The sequence below is a fragment of the Neofelis nebulosa genome, chromosome 1 (genome assembly GCF_028018385.1).
Source record: "Neofelis nebulosa isolate mNeoNeb1 chromosome 1, mNeoNeb1.pri, whole genome shotgun sequence".
NCBI classification, from domain to species: domain Eukaryota; kingdom Metazoa; phylum Chordata; class Mammalia; order Carnivora; family Felidae; genus Neofelis; species Neofelis nebulosa.
Genome location: NC_080782.1, coordinates 79311975 through 79329179, shown reverse-complemented (window position 1 = coordinate 79329179; position 17205 = coordinate 79311975).

Below are 17205 nucleotides of genomic sequence, written 5' to 3'. Positions count from 1 at the left end.
TATATTGAACTCATATTCTTGACTTGTTAAATGTCTACATTCATTTTTCTAATAGAAAATAGAACTACAAAACACATGAAGTTATTAAACCAAAAGCAGGAAATATATGGCATAGTGCTATACTTTTATTTTTATTTATTTTTTTTAACATTTTTTATTTATTTTTGGGACAGAGAGAGACAGAGCATGAACGGGGGAGGGGCAGAGAGAGAGGAAGACACAGAATCGGAAACAGGCTCTAGGCTCCAAGCCATCAGCCCAGAGCCTGACGCGGGGCTCAAACTCACGGACCGCGAGATCGTGACCTGGCTGAAGTTGGACGCTTAACCAACTGCGCCACCCAGGCGCCCCAAGTGCTATACTTTTAAAATGTAATTTACTAAAGTGTCTCAAAATCTATTACTTTCTAAAAGGTATCTGATGATTTGAGTGTTCCTAGAGCCTTAACCAACACCCATCAGCCATATAAATGGAAATTCATTGCTGGACTCTCTGAGGCAAAGAATAACAAAGAACTTGACTGGAAACAAAAAGTGAGCATTTTCCCATAGAAGATGAAAGATTAATTAAAGGTTCAACTTTTTAATTTTATCAATAAGATTGAAAATAAAAATATATCTATTTTGACCTTCTAAGATCATGACAACAGAGAGACAAAGAGACAAGAAACTTCTGTATTTAGTTTTCTGTCTACCTCTGACGCAAGCTATGTTTCCCAAAGCCACCATATGAATTATTTGTCCCCAATATATTACAGCTCTCTTATATTGTTTGCATTGAGTTGGATATGAGCAGGTGTTAGAGGTAAGCATTTCTGAAACAGAATATTCATTGTCTTTTATGGTCTCTTTAAACATGTGGAGAAAGGAGTTTGGAATAATACTTTGTTTTCATTCATCCTTGATGAAACATTTGAGTTTCAACACTTTTCCTTACTGAGAAAAGCATATTTATTTGAAGTAGGTGTCTTGAAATAGTTCATAAGATGGATCTGATTCTCAGTTACAAAAAGGCCACTTATACCATGTTAGTACTTTTCAATATATTTCTTTATTACTAAGTATACCCTGGCTTTGTATGTAGCTTCCCTGAGTCATTTAATGTGCTTCAGTGTCTCCATCTGGTAAAAAGGGTAACAAGATCCTCTTCCTGAATCTTGACAGTGTTAACATTACCCTCCTTGGTTGCCTAGACTTCTGTGGAAGACACATTATTGTTTATATTGCCTAAGGTTTCATGCTTAGTGAGACCTTACAGAAGCTCAGGCTCGATTTGGGCTGCCAGGAGCAGATAGGACTTCACAGACCAGAGAGGTTAAAATACATGGAGAATGGGAAAGTGGAGATTGGTTCCAATGAGGGAACCAAGTAGTGGCATTTGAGACCAAAAAAGTTGGTTGGAATATGTTGGGGCAGGAGGTGAAACTTAAATACCTGGATAAAGAATTGATAGACACTTGAAAGTATTTGACCATTTATGACCGTGGGAATGATGTGGCAAAGGCAGTGCATGCTTTAATATAATTTTTGAGAGCTATATATTAAATGTGTCTAATGCATATGAGACACCATCCTGGCAAGGACATGAAACAGAGTGGTGCCATCTTGAATAAAAAGAAAGGGATACACGTGGCAGTTAATTCAAAGGAAGCTTCCATTAGAATTAGACTGGTGGAATGTTAAGGGATAAAATTTTTCCTTTAAGCTGTCCCAGTGCTTTTGCCTAAAGCATTAGGAAAATGAATAATGATAGAGAAATTGACATAGCTGGTAACATTGGTTTAAAAATGTTGATTTTGGTTTTAGGTATGCTGAATTTGGGAAAAGAATAAGAGATTTAGGGACCATATAAATTTGTGAATTAATTTTTATAATATTTAAATCAAAAGCCTTTAGAAAAGAGAAACTGGCTGGACTTTGGATAAAATAAGTAGTGAACTTTAATGAATAAATTAAATAAGAAAATAAAATTGAGTAGTGGTAGCATTGCATCAACTGAAACTGATCTCAGTATATGTTATTTATTTATTTATTTATTTATTTATTTATTTATAATTTTTACTTTTTTTTGAGAGAGAGAGAGACAGAGCATGAGCGGGGGAGGGGCAGAGAGAGGGGGATACACAGAATCCGAAGCAGGCTCCAGGCTCTGAGCTGTCAGCACAGAGCCAGAATCAGGGCTAGAACTCGTCAACTGTGAGATCATGACCTGAGCCAAAGTCAGATGCTCAACCGACTGAGCCACCCAGGCGCCCGTCAGTAAATATAATTTAGAGGCATGGACAAATTACTACACATTTTTCTCATGATTATAAAAGTAAGATAAGTCACTGTAGTAAATATTTAAGAATTAGAAAAAACATAAACAAGAAAATAAAACAGCCTTAAAATCACCATATACAGTAACAACTATTAACATTTTAACAAATTTGTTACCTTTTTTTAATGTTTCATTTACTTTTGAGAGAGAGAGTGGGGGAGGGGCAATGAGAGACAGGGAGAGAGGATCCCTGGCAGGCTCCCTGTTGACAGCAATGAGCCAAATATGGGGCTTGAAACCAAGAACCACGAGTTCATGACCTGAACTGAAGTCAGATGCTCAACCGCTCAACTGACTGAGCCACCCAGCAACCTCCAAATTTATCACCTTTTTATATGTAATTTCACAGTTGATTTGGTATTTTTATGCTTAGTATTTGTTACATAAACTTTTGCCATCCTATTAAATATCTTAAACATCACATATGGATGGCTATCTTCATTGAATTCTGTAAAGAAGAGTGATAAAGAGGTTACCTTTAGAATCAGACAGCTTTGTTTTAAATTCTAGAATCATTATGAACTTGTTGAATGATCTTAGGTAAATCATTTAACTTCTCTAAGCCTAAATAATTTCATCCAAAAATATGACAATATCATAAATGCACTGAGATTAAAGATATAATGTATTTTACAATTAAAGATTAAATATATAATGTATATTAAACATATATCACAGAATCTGTTAATAGTGTAAGCACAGTATCTATAAATTTTATAGGGTCTATGTAAAATTATATTTCTCTTTTGCCTTGGTTTTCATATTTCATATTTCTCCTTTGCCGATATTTATTCTTTCTTTCTTTTTTTTAAAACAAATTTTGGTCTTTTTTCCTTCCTCCCTTCTTTCCTTTATAGTAAAAACTACATTTTCAACTTGAGATTGGGAAAGAGAAAAACTAAAAAAAAATCTATGATGGCTTGCCTTCAGCATAATTGTAACACTCCTTTCTCATTCCTGACCTTTATTAGGCAAAAAGGTCACTAGGTATGTCACTTATAGATGCCTCTACACCCATTATGTTTACCTACTTTTTGCTCTAGCCTCAGATAGTCTTCAACAAGATGTTGCTTTTTGCTTGTCTGGAGATGAGAACCAACTAATTTTGGGCATAGTTGGGCACACCCTGCTTTTAATTTGTCTCTTGCCTTACCCTACCCAGAACCTTTTGGTCCAGCACAGGTCTGTCTACCTCTTAGTTCTGATCCTTCCAGAGGGCTGCACATGCTCTTAAACATAGCCTATCCCATTTCTCTCTTAAAGTAGGAAACTCAACAGCAGCTTGTTGCTGCAGTGAAAACCTATGTGAACAGTATAGAATTATTAAAAAGTCAGATTCTCCTAAAAATAGCAAACCCAAAAATGCCGTTACTCCCACATGGTCCATTTCTCAAGTGGTTTCAGCACTACCATTTTTTTTTTAGCTATTATTATTTTTATTATCTTTAAAGAAAATAATCTTGGAGGGGCGCCTGGGTGGCTCAGTTGGTTAAGCGGCCGACTTTGGCTCAGGTCATCTCGTGGTCCGTGAGTTCGAGCCCGGCGTCAGGCTCTGTGCTGACATCTGAGAGCCTGGATCCTGTTTCAGATTCTGTGTCTCCCTCTCTCTGACCCTCCCCCGTTCATGCTCTGTCTCTCCCTGTCTCAAAAATAAATAAAACGTTAAAAAAAATTAAAAAAAAGAAAATAATCTTGGAGAAGTCATTCTTTTTGTTCTTAAAGGGTGGAATAGTGTTTGTGTGTGTGCGTGTGCTGCACACGTGTGTGTGGCTTGAGGTCACAGGAAATTATAGAGATTTTAGTTTAAAACAAAACTGTGATGGTCTATCAAAATGATAGATGGAAAATATAGCATGCTGCTTCAAGTCACTTGAGGGAGGGACAGGAGGACATTCCTTGGCATTTCTGCCAATAATTTATGGAATTGACTGACCAAGCACCCTTTATATCTATAATTATGATGAGCTGTTGTGAAAATGTCACAAGGTGAACCACAATCTGCCTTGCTGTTGTCTCCGTGTCCATAAGAATTTTCTGACAGTTCTTAACAGGCTCCAGAGTTATACTTCTCTAGAGTTGGTATAATGAGTTAGCTTTAAAATGCATGCTGTATTTGAGATGCATTCAGTACCTTCTCTTCTACAGGAGTAAAGCTTACAACAAATATTTGTGCCTCACACACGGATTTTGTATTTGTAATAACTCTCAGGTAATTCTCGGAGATATAAATATACTTTGTGAAATAATGTAGCTTAAATACAACAAGTAAATCTGTTGTTACTCATGGTGCTTATTTCTTTTCTTGATTCAAGTCATTTGTTATGTTTCACATAGAGTAGAAAGCAACTCTAAAGTCTGAGTAATTTTGATTGAAGCTAGAGTGTATTATGCTAAGCGAAATAAGTCCATCAGAGAAAGGCAAATACCACTCGATTTCACTCATAGGTGGAATTTAAGAAACACAACAGATACACACAGGGAAAGGGAAAAAAAAAAGAGAGGGAGGCACACCATAAGAGACTCTTAACTACAGAGAACAAAGAGTTGCTGTAGGGTAGGTGGTTGGGTGAATGGGCTAGATGGGGGATGGGTATCAGGAGAGCACTTGTGATGAGCACTGGATGTTATATGTAAGTAAGGAATCACTAAATTCTACTCCTGAAGCCAATATTACATTATATGTTAACTAAGCATAATTTAAAAAATAAAGTTTGAGTAATTTTAAAGTAAATTTGCAATTTTCAAAAATTTCATAAACTAATACTTCAATTCTTGAGGCTCAATATTCATCTTGTCATAAGTGATCATAACATGGGGTTAAGCTTCTATGCTTCTGTTTTTGTATTGATGTAATAAGTAGTGTTGACATTTTACCTAAACATGTAGAGTTATATTAAGTTTGACGTCAGATGACAAAGATCTGTATTGAGTGGACTTTGGTTAAGGTATAATGAGGGAGGCACAACATTAACGTTAACTGATTGCCCAGCAAATAACCACCCTCTGAAAACAGTATCTCCTTTTACAGGTGCTATTAAGGGATGGTAGATAAGTTGCTCAATTAGAGAGTTAATAATCTACACCAAATTTAATTTTTATTCTATTAAAATTTTCAAATATATACAAAACTAGAAATAATAGTATAATGAACTCTTAGGTGCCCATTGTACCCAAATTTAAGCAATTATTAACTCTTGACCAATCTTATTTCATCTCTCTCTCCCTTTAGCATCCCTCTCCTGTTTTATTTTGAAGGAAATATTTAGATTACTTATATCTAAAAGTTGAAAAATATTAAAGAAATTACCAATAATACCATCATCACACTTAAATACTGGTAGGTTCTTAATATTATTAAATATAAGAATCTCAAATTTGTGCCTCTTTTTTTTAACTTTCTTTGAATTATGATTGAAATAAGGACTATGCATTGCAATTGGTTCATGTAACTGTTCTGTATTAACCTAAAGCTTCCTTCCACCTCTTTATTTACTCATTTTTTTGGAGTTCAGTTATTGGAATAACAGCATTGTTTGGTAGAATTTCTTACAATCTTTTTGCATCCCTGTTGTGTTGTTTAAGATGTTATGCTGTCCCTTCATGTTTTATAAAATGGCTGCTCAATTTACAGGCTTGATTAGGTAGAGGTTTTATATTTTTGAATGTCCCTTCACAGATGATATTGAATACTTACATCAAGAAGGACTCATTGTGTGATTTTCTTTTTCTCTTTTTTTTATTTTTGCAGCCATTAATTATTATTTCATCAAAGATTGCAAAATTATGATATTCTAATTCTAATCTTTTTGTTTATTAGCTGCAATACCTTTATGAGGAGAAAATTTGTTTCATTAATTATTTTGTTACTTTTAGTTACAGTGCATAAAAAAACAAATTAAGGCTTGATATTTTTCGTTTATCCAGTTTTATAAAATAATACGTTAATTATATGGCATCTTATATAAGGTATCAATCATGTTTTTAAAAATGCATTCTTAAGGATTTAAAAATATTGATGAGTTAGTCTCCATTTTTTTTTGTTTATTTATTTATTTATTTATTTATTTATTTATTTATTTATTTTCAGAGAAAGAGCTAGTGAGAGATAAAGCACAAGTAGGGTAGGGACAGAGAGAGAGGGAGAGAGAATTTCAATCAGACTCTGCGCTGACATAGTCTAAGTCCAATGCAGGGTTCAAACCTTCAAACTGTGAGATCATGACCTGAGGTGAAACCAAGAGTCACTCACTCAACTCTCTGAACTACCCAGGCACTCCTGTCCTCCATTTAAAAAATATGGCAGTATTGGGGCACCTGGGTGGCTAAGCTGGTTGAGCATCCGACTCTTGGCTTTGGCTCGTGTCATGATCTCAGAGTTTATGGGTTCAAGTCCCGCATCAGGCACTGCACTGTCAGTTTGGGATTCTCTCTCTCCCCCTCTCTCTGCTTGTGCTCTTTCTCAAAATAAATAAATAACTTTAAAATAAATAAGTAAATAAATAGCAGTACTGATATAATTATAACTAAACTAGCTTTATTTTTTAATGTTTATTTACTATTTTTATTTTTAATACTTTATTTTTATTGTATTTTATTTATTTTTTTGAAATTGAAATCCAAGTTAGTTAACATATAGTAATAATGATTTCAGGAATAGAATTAGTGATTCATTAATTACATATAACACTCAGTGCTCATCCCAACATGTGCCCTCCTTAATGCCCATTTTACCCATCCCCCCACCCAACATCCCACCAGCAACCCTCAGTTTGTTTGATAACAAACTCTTTAAGAGTCTCTTATGGTTTGTCTCCCTCTCTGTTTTTACCTTTTTCTTTTGTTTCCCTTCCCCTCTGTTCATCTATTTTGTTTGTTAAACTCCACATATGAGTGAAATCATATGATACTTGTCTTTCAGTGACTGACTTACTTTGCTTAGCATAATACACTCTAGTTCCATCTATGTTGTTGCAGATGGCAAGACTTCATTTTTTTGGTTGCCAAGTAATATTCCATTGTGTATATATATCACATTTTCTTTATTCATCAGTTGATGGACATTTGGGCTCTTTCTATACTTTGGCTGTTGTCAATAGTGCTGCTATAAACATTAGGGCGTATGTGCCCCTTCAAATCAACACTTCTGTATCCTTTGGATAAATATCTAGTAGTGCAACTGCTGGGTCGTAGGATAGTTCTCTTTAATTTTTTGAAAACTCTCCATACTGTTTTCCATAGTGGCTGCACCAGTTTGCACTTCCACCAGCGGTGCAAAAGATTTCCTCTTTCTCTGTATCCTCACCAACACTATTGTTACCTGGGTTGTTAATGTTAGCCATTCTGACAGGTGTGAGGTGGTAACTCATTGTGGTTTTGATACGTATTTCCCTGATCATGAGTGATATTGAGCATCTTTTCATGTGTCTGTTAGTCATCTGGATGTTTTCTTTGGGAAAGTGACAATTCTTGTTTTAGATGAAAGGTAGCCTACTATACAAATTTTCCCTACATTGCTAACTCACTTTGAAATATATACCAGGGATTACTCCATGGCAAAATACACTAGTTAGCAATTATTACTTTTACAAATCTGTATATTTCATTGTATGGATATGAAATCATATATTCAAGTTTCTATGAAGGATAATTTTCATTCTTTTGTGATTATAAATTGTAACATCTAAATGACAGATGGTTGCATATATCTTTCCAATTTTTTTCTGTGATATCTTTAGGATAATTTCTAGGAGAAGACATTGCTATATTGAAGATTCTATAGAGCATTTTGATTTTGCTGAACATTGCCAAATTCCCTTCCATAATGGTTGCACCATTTTGCATTCTTTCCAGCAGTGCATGGGTACCCCTTTGTCTTCAGACTCATCAGAAAAAAATCTAATTTGGATTTTTGCCAATTTCAGCACTAATGTACTCAAGTTAGTTCAAATGAAGAGCCAATACTTTTTCTACTAATGTATATTGTTTTTCTGATGCCTAATTTATATAATTTGTAATATAAAAGTAATTCTACTTCTTAATGCTGCAAAAAGCATGTGCTTATCCATTTATTAATTCTACTACTTCTTTATGCTGCTTTCAAGTGCATGTCTCTCCATTTATTCTGAGACATTATTGCAATCTATGCTAAAGTAAATGTGATTTTACTGACTTCTTTTTATGTATTTCAAAACTATATGCGAATACATTAATTAAATTATTCCAAAGACCATTTCTAGCATATATGTAATCAGCTGAGTCCATTTCTGTGGTGTGTAACTGATACAGTGAAATCCTGCCTATTGGGTTCCTGTGTAGACGGTCTGTTCTGATCATTGTGATAGAGTTTTGACTAAACTGCTTTTCAGGGTATTTCATTTTTCTGCTAAGTTTAAAGCCCTGCTTTAGACAAAGAAAGCTTAGATGACATTATAAAAAAAAATGCAGGACACTTTAAAACAAATAAGGGCAAGACTAAAACAATGTTGAATTTCTCACCTCTTTGTTGAATCACTAATACAATTTCTGAACATGGCATACACTTTCATTTATTGTCCTGAATTTTAATTTTTTTGCCTAAAGCTAGCCATTTTTCCTTAAAGTGAATCATTGATTGACTCTCCCTCAAGCTGAATTTCAGACTCAAACCACCTGCAGCGATACGCTTGTTGTGACTACAGAATCAGTCAGGGAAAGAAGTTTTGGAACCGTCTATGCACCAATGACTTCTCTCCTCTTTTTTCAATCAGAGAAATATCCCAGACTCCCTTCACCGGAAAGCAAACAAAAGCAATAGATCATGAAAATGTTGATGAAGTGGTGCGTAGAAACCAAACATAGTGCAGCCACTTAGCTTTTAGATTCAAGTGGATTCATTTTTAGTAGAAATAAAAATAAGCCCAGCTTTCCAAAACACATCTCAGGTTCTGCCTGAGATTTCATGAGAAGATTTTGTCAAGGAATATGCTTTTATTTTATCAGGGGAAAAGTGAGTGACTAATTTTTACTTATTCAGTAGAAGATGGAGTGTGACATACCAATTCCAATAAGTTCAGTTCAACAAATAGTTGGTATTGCTACAATATGAGATGAGCTATGTGAGGTGCTTGGAAGAATACAGAGGTAAGTAAGAAATGACCTCTGAGTTAGGGATATCTTCTCTGTCAAGTTAACTCAATACCTCCTCTTGATCTTTTAAAGTCCTTTCAAGGTCCTTCTGCAGTGTGGATAGAATTCTGGGGATTGCGTTGGAGTCATTAAGTACTTTTTTGTGTGTATCTTTGATACCGCATTTTTAACTAGTGGAAACACATTTCTTTTAGATTGTGTCCAAATTATTCTGTCTGTACATGTAGTCCAGCATCCAAGCAGAAAAATGAAGATGCTACTGCTAGCAGAACATGAAGAGGGGAACACAGGTTGCTAAATCAATTTCAAGCTCAAAAAGTCAGGTTAAATATTTTTCACACACACACACACACACACACACACACACACACACACACAAAATCAGGACAGTTTCATGAGTGAGCCAGATGCTGGAATATGGTTGAGCCAATGAGGCAGGAGAGGATTTTGGATGCAACTTAGGAGACCTCCTCCTCTAAAGAGAACAAGAAACACCAAGAATCTTTATACTTTAGGAAACACTAAGAATCTTTATACTTTAGGAAACACTGTGAAGGGAATTTCCTAATTAAATCATGTTGAAAAATGAAAATGATGTAATAGGTAAAACATTTTTATGTCTTCAGTAGTAACTCAGATTCTATGCCTACCATAAGGCTTTTCTGAGTGGAATGAGCTGAGAAAAAAAAAATATCATGTAGATGAAATCTCTTTCAGAAAAGAAGTAAAAGGAAAATCTCCTTCTCCTGGCTCCAGAGAATTATGGGGACAACAGAGGTACACCTCCCTCAGAGGTACAGGAGACATCTGGTCGAGATGTGTGAGTCCCACTGAAATGAAATCCTTGCAGTTGTCAGAGGGAGAAGTTGAAGGTGGGGACATTGTGGCTCCTCTTCCTGTTCGGACTCTAGCATAGACAACCGGTGATATGCTGTGGTCTAGAATTGATCCAGGGCAGTTCTGCAGAGAACAGAGTTAGTTAGGTAGAAAGGACCTATTTAACAGTCGGGAAGTAATCTTGGCTCTCTTTGGTTATATTTTACCAGAGTTGCCTCCTGGTCCCAGGAATAGTGAAAGTAATTGGGAGTCTATGGGCATGCAGTGGATCAGATCCAAGATGACCCCACAGCACAGGGTGTCGGTTAGACTAAGTCTAGGGGTCTGTGGTGATTAACAGGAAAGAGAATCAGAAGATGTCTCCCGTACCAGTGTGAGTACCACAGTGGAGTTTAGTCAGACATAAGGTCTCATTAAGGAGTTGATAGGGACAAAAACCACAAGTTATGCAAGGCAAAAGTTGAGCAGCAGGAGCCCTTATACTGCCCAAAGATGGAAACACACGCACCAATGCCACAGAAATGCTAACGAACACAGACACAAGAGCCAGCTTAAGGCAAGAATATTTCATTTCTGCTAATGCTGTAAAGTCAAACCTAGATGCCTTCTTTAACAATGAAAGATGTCTTCTTGGAGGAGGGTGAATGTAGAATGGAGTACGACTTAGATTGTCAAGAAACTGAAAATTAAAACAAATTGTTATAAACATTTTTACTATGTTGGGTATGTTTAATATTAATGGTGATCAACTACTTAGAAAGCAAAATCAGTAATAGATAAAAGAAGATAAATTTTGGGAACACATTTAAGTACAGTGTAAATAAACTTGTAACCCCATTAGAATCACATTATAGTTCTTTGTCATCAATTCTGTATATTCAATGGGGTGTAACTGACTTGAGGGCAGAAAGCTACCTTATTTTTCTTTGGTATCTGCTGTGAATAGCATAGTGTTTGGCATATAGCAAATGTTTATTAGATTGAAATGAATTTACCACTATCAAGAGCATTTGCTTTCAAATCAAGTTTCCGTTGGGCTAGGGCTGAATAACCCTAGGTGAGAATTCTGGTATTTTTCCAGAGGTTCTGAATCTTGACAAACTAGTTCAAAGACAGTCTAACCAGAGGTATTAGCATAAGCAAAGACATAGAGATAAGAAACCAGTGTGTTTGCAAAATGGTGAGTTCTCCGATTTGGCTGATTAGGAATTATCATTGTCAGTGTTAAATTCCAATAATAATATTAGCAGTTACAACTTACTAAGTACTTTTTCCATTAGCATATTACTGTGCTTTGCAATTTATATCCTTCATTTCAATTAACAATCCTATGGCAATAGGTATTACTGCTGTATTAGCTTCCAATTAGGAGACAGAAATCACACAGTAATTTAAACATGGAAAGTAAAATACAAAGAATTAATATAATATTGGATTGACTAATAAGGGGGAAAGAAAGCTAAAGAATTTGCCATAACAAATATAGGCAGAAGCCTCTACTCCTAGGTAAGGACGATACCCAGCACCCAACAATGAAGCAAATCTGGATAATTTCCTCCTATGGGACTGAGATGCAAACTTTTTTTGGAAAGGTTGCAGCCATGGCTCACTGGATGGTAAAAGTGGCTGAGGTTTTTCAAAAAAGGCTCATTGAGAATCATCCTCTGGGATGGTCATGAAGCTGTCTCTGGAAAAGTTCTGAGCCTCACAGTGCCCTGAGAAGCCAAGAGGGAAAGCTATTCACAGGTATGACCATCTATGGTCATCACAGGTCATACCTGTGACCATAGATGGTCATACCTTTTGCATAGCTACTTAAGTGCATGCCAAGGAAGTTGCTCGTAGAAAAGTGCTGCATATTGCTTGCCCACAGGTGCTATTGGCTGCCATGTGATATAGGAGCTGGGTACCCCCAAATTCTATGTGCTTCAGGAACCTGGGAGAGAGGCTCACCCTAACCAGGCAGGGAAACCCCTACCACCTCCGGTGTCTCTCCAGCACCCTCTACTGGTAAAGCTTATCATCATGTCCTCTAGAAAAGGAGAAACAATTAACAGTGTCCAGTAGTAGACAATGAAATGCAAATATGAAACTAAAAACCCATCTTGTTTATTTTTTATAGATTAGGAAATAGAGTGTCAGAGAGATTTTTGTGACTTTCTGAGTCACACAAATGATCAGAAAAGCTTGGAATTCAAACACGTGTCTGTAGTTTTCATTATACGCTGCAGCTCTAGAAGATTCATCTGACAACAGTGTGTGGGAGAGATTGTAGTGGCATTGAGGCTGGGGTAGGAACATCTAATAAATTGTTATAGTGAGCCGTGTAGAAGAAAATGATGATTTCTGAAATATGTAACTACATGGACCTTTCTTGTGTAACTTGTGAATTTTCTTATCTAAGTTAAGCTGGTTAATATAAGAATTCAGTTGCTTTGGGTGTTACGTGGTAAAAAGAGTTGGCAAGAAAATGTTAATAGATTCATTTAAAGGGTATTATTGTATATATATACAAAGAAATAATTTACTATATTTAGATTCACTATATTTAGATTATCCTCAATCTAAAAGTTGCATTTCACATGTATCTCTGTCAGAGGAACAGCTCTTACTGGTTTTTAAAGCCTTAAAAGGCCATCTGGTACAGACAATACACCTGATGGGGTAAAGATAGCTCAACATTGGTTTTCCATTCCCTTCAGGAATTTTTAGGCCCTTTTTACCCTTCCCAAAGCCTTTGGAGTCTCCAGGTATGTGCCAAAACACATACTAGGAATACAAAACTGTGGGCATCCCCAGCGCAGTTCTGAGTGCCTAATGGTCAGGTTCCCAGGATGAGTTCCTTGGGTGTGTCAAACCCTTGGGAGACCATGTTTCAGATATGAGAATGATCCAAGCAACTCTATATAACCTTTAGTCCACAAATTATATGACTTTCTAAATATAAATCTTTTAGCCCAATTCTCACTTGGAAGAATGCAAGGATTTATAAGAATCTGTGTTCTTTTGGGTTTACTACTGCACTCTTTCCATTTTATTAAACTCACTTCTCTCTTAAAACTTAGCCACAGAACTGCTTTTCCTGATTTTTCTTCAATTTTCCCCCTGCTCCACCCCCTTCTGCTTGAGACTAGTGGACAGGATAGTGTAGAGTTTAAGACTGTGTTCTTGGTCCTGAGAATGTGCTATGCAGACCTATAGGTATAGAGAGCATAAGGAGCATAACTGACCATAGGTCCCATATGTGTTCTCAAACCTGTAGCTGTGCTTGCAGTGAGGCACACTTCGTACTGGCTGTTCCTCTTCAATACCTGAGCACAGCAGGGAGATGATGGGAGCTTCAGTCTTGGGAGACAGAGTGATCCTCTGATGGTAACTGACCTTCAGACTCCAACAGGCTTGCCAAACCTTAGACTCCCTGCATCTAAGTCCCTTCTGCCCAATCCATTTTTTCCCTCTTTCACTTCTATAGAGACTTGCATGGTGGTCTGACAGCTCTCCTGGCCTTTCCTGGCTTTTTCTCTGTTTCTCCATAGGTATTTCCCCAAGTAAACTCTTTGTATTTTTAACCCTGTTTGGTGTCTGCTTCTTGGAGCTCTTGAACTCAGTCATCTATGGAATCAGAAAGTTGGCTCAAACCTGGATTGGCCATTTACTGTCTGTTGGTTACTTAACCTCTGTGTTCTGCAGTTTAGGTATATGTAATATGAAAATAATTATAGTTGCCTACTTTATGGGGTTTAAGAAATAATAAAATTCATATATATATATATACATAAACATTATATATGTAAACATTTATATATACAAACATATGTAGTATATATTATTATATATAATAAAAATAAATGCTAGTTATTACATTCTTAAATTCCTAGCACAGTTCTCTGAATAGAATCTACATGAGAAAATCTTATATGAGCTGTCAAACATTTTTCAACTCATCTTGTTAGGTACCTCTTGAATTTATACTTGATGCAAAAAAAGAAGAAGTTCCCATATCTAAAGACATTGAAGAATAAAAGCAGAAAATGAGAGGAATATTTATGCTGTCCATATATTGTTTGCACAGTAGTTAGCACAGCAAAAATTTGCACATGCACAACTTAACAGACTCCATTTTGCTGTATTTGGCCACCTTACGTGAATAATAAGAGACAGTAAATTACAGGAGTCAGTAGGATATCAGTGAAGGCTGAGGATACCCTGCATGTAAATGAGATTTGTGAAGGATAAGAGGAAATGATAAGCAGATATTAAATGAACAATAAGATTCTTGTGCATAATCACATTTATAAGTGATATTTACCAAATATATGTGCAAAAATTTATTTTTATTTTTAATTTTTTTTTAACGTTTATTTTTGAGACAGAGAGAGACCGAGCATGAACGGGGGAGAGTCAGAGAGAGGGAGACACAGAATCTGAAACAGGCTCCAGGCTCTGAGCTGTCAGCACAGAGCCCGACGCGGGGCTCAAACTCATGGACCGTGAGATCATGACCTGAGCCGAAGTCGGCCGCTTAACCGACTGAGCCATCCAGGCGCCCCCCAAAATTTAATTTTTTTAAATTAATGTTGTTATCTGGAATTTTAACATAGACACATTATCTTGGGGCAACTATCCTGGAATGTCATCAACATGATCCAATCCTCTATTATACTTCATCCCTTTACACAATTTTCATATATGTTATCTTAAATAATTCTCACAACCACATAAGAGATAATAGAACAAATAGAACAGTCTTATTTACTATCAGGGTAAATGGATGAATAAGCCCATAATAACCTTGTAGAGGACATTTTGCTCATTTCTCATTTATATAGTTCAGTGGGATTCTAGATCTGATGAGGAATTGGGTAACTTCAGTAGCATTCAGAATTTCTAGATCCATTTATATCTCTTGAATACTACATTATTTGGGTCTTACATGGAACCTCTGAGACTTTTCAAGACATGGTGAAACAGAAATCATCCTGGACTTTGTCCAACAAATTGAACTCCACAAGAAAGGTATTTTCTGGTATATTTGTCCAAAGATACTTGATAGTGTGACAAAAATGGTTTCCAAATAGTCAGATCTTATTCCACTATCATCCCTAAAATCTATACCTATTTGGTCTGTCACATGGTTCCCATCAGGATTCAGTCCAAGAATAAGCAGTAAGTGAGCCATATGGATTTTAGCCTCCCCTGGTGAGTGAGAATGTGCTTGATTACACAGCTCAGAGTTCCTACAGAGGAAGGCTGGCACATATGTAACAGATGTAAGCTCCTGCAGGATCCTGCCATACATCTGCCTTGAAAATGAGTTGCAACAGGGCTTTTATTTACATAAGATTGCCTGCTTCCCTGGTCTTTGTGGTTCTAATGCAACATTTCTCTAAGACTTTTCAATAAACTCATACTCTTATTTTAATCTTCCCATTCTCCCATTTTGGGTGACAGAAATTAAATATGATAAAGAATGAATACCTGGGAAAGAAACAAATGCCACATAATTACAGCCAAGTTGTCTACTTTTCAATTTTATTGTTTAGTTTTCTTTGAAATTTCAAGATACCGGTATTTTACTTTAGCCAGTTACAGAAGGAAGTTAAAACGGTGTGATTCTGTGCAGAATGATGTTGCCTTGCCCTTGCCCTACAGTTGAGGAGGACTACCAGATAACTGTTGTTTCATTCTTTTTTCTTCTGAAAGATACTGATCCAATAGCTGGAAAACATACTTGAGATGATTAACCTGACATGCCTCTTGTCTCTATTTCTCCTAGCAGAAGACACTTTAGTGTATATAAGAAACACCTAAGATTCTTGTTAAAAATGCAATTTCCTGGGTCCCACCTTCAGAAATTTTTGATCTGGTGTGTCCTGGCAGCACCCAAGAATCTGATTTAGTAAGGATGCTAGGTGACTGATCCTAGAAAGTTAGCTCACACTTTGAGAAAAATGCTCTGAAAGTGTTTTCTTCTGATGACGATTTAGCAATTGAATCATCTCTCCCAAGGGACTGCTTTGGTCATACGTTTATAGTCAGTTGAAGGTTTGATAAGAACAGCTGAAGAGTTCTGAATAGTGTTTAATTGTAAAAAAGCCAATTAGTCTTTCAAAGGACAGAGATAATAAATTATGGATTGTAACTTATTTTAATAGCCATAGATCAAATGGACAGCACAATTAGGTATAAGCAATATAGCTTGATTAACACACTTCAGAACCTGTTGAATCTATCAGTTTTTTTTTTCCATCCTATGCCCTCTTCCTTAATCTTCATTTTTTTCTTTTTACACACACACACACACACACACACACACACACACACACACACACACAGAAACAAACACATCTTTTCTCTCATTTTTTTGTTGAAACTCCTCAAATTTTTCTTTCACTTCCATCAAGCTGTTATATTTATATCCCCATTCAAATATATTCCTTTTTTTCTTCCCTCTTTCCAGTAAAGTGTCTTTCCACCCTATATGCACAATGTCCACTGGAAAAACCTCTTCCTGGTAACATTTCAATTAAGTAATACTGTTCAGAATAACATACATGATCAAATGAGATAATTCATGTGGAAATGCTTTGAAAATTTAAGAAGATTTATTAAGCTAAAACATACAAATTAGTTTTGGGTTGAAAAACTAGTACAAATGATATTTGGGATCAAATTCAAGATTGCCTTTACAGAGTGGGAAAAATACCCCTGTGTAAGGATGCTCCAAAGTGAAGCTCTTTGTGTTTCTCCTGGAGGAACATTGAAGTTATATGGTTTATGTGCCCACATGAAGGAAGGAGGAGAGAAATTACAGGAGCTCAGAGCTGAGGTCTGAGCTCTTATACCGTGGAAGGAGCAGAGGGAAGAACACACCAGCACTCAAGCGCAATTTAAGAAAATTCTTGATTGTAAGAAAATTTTGCT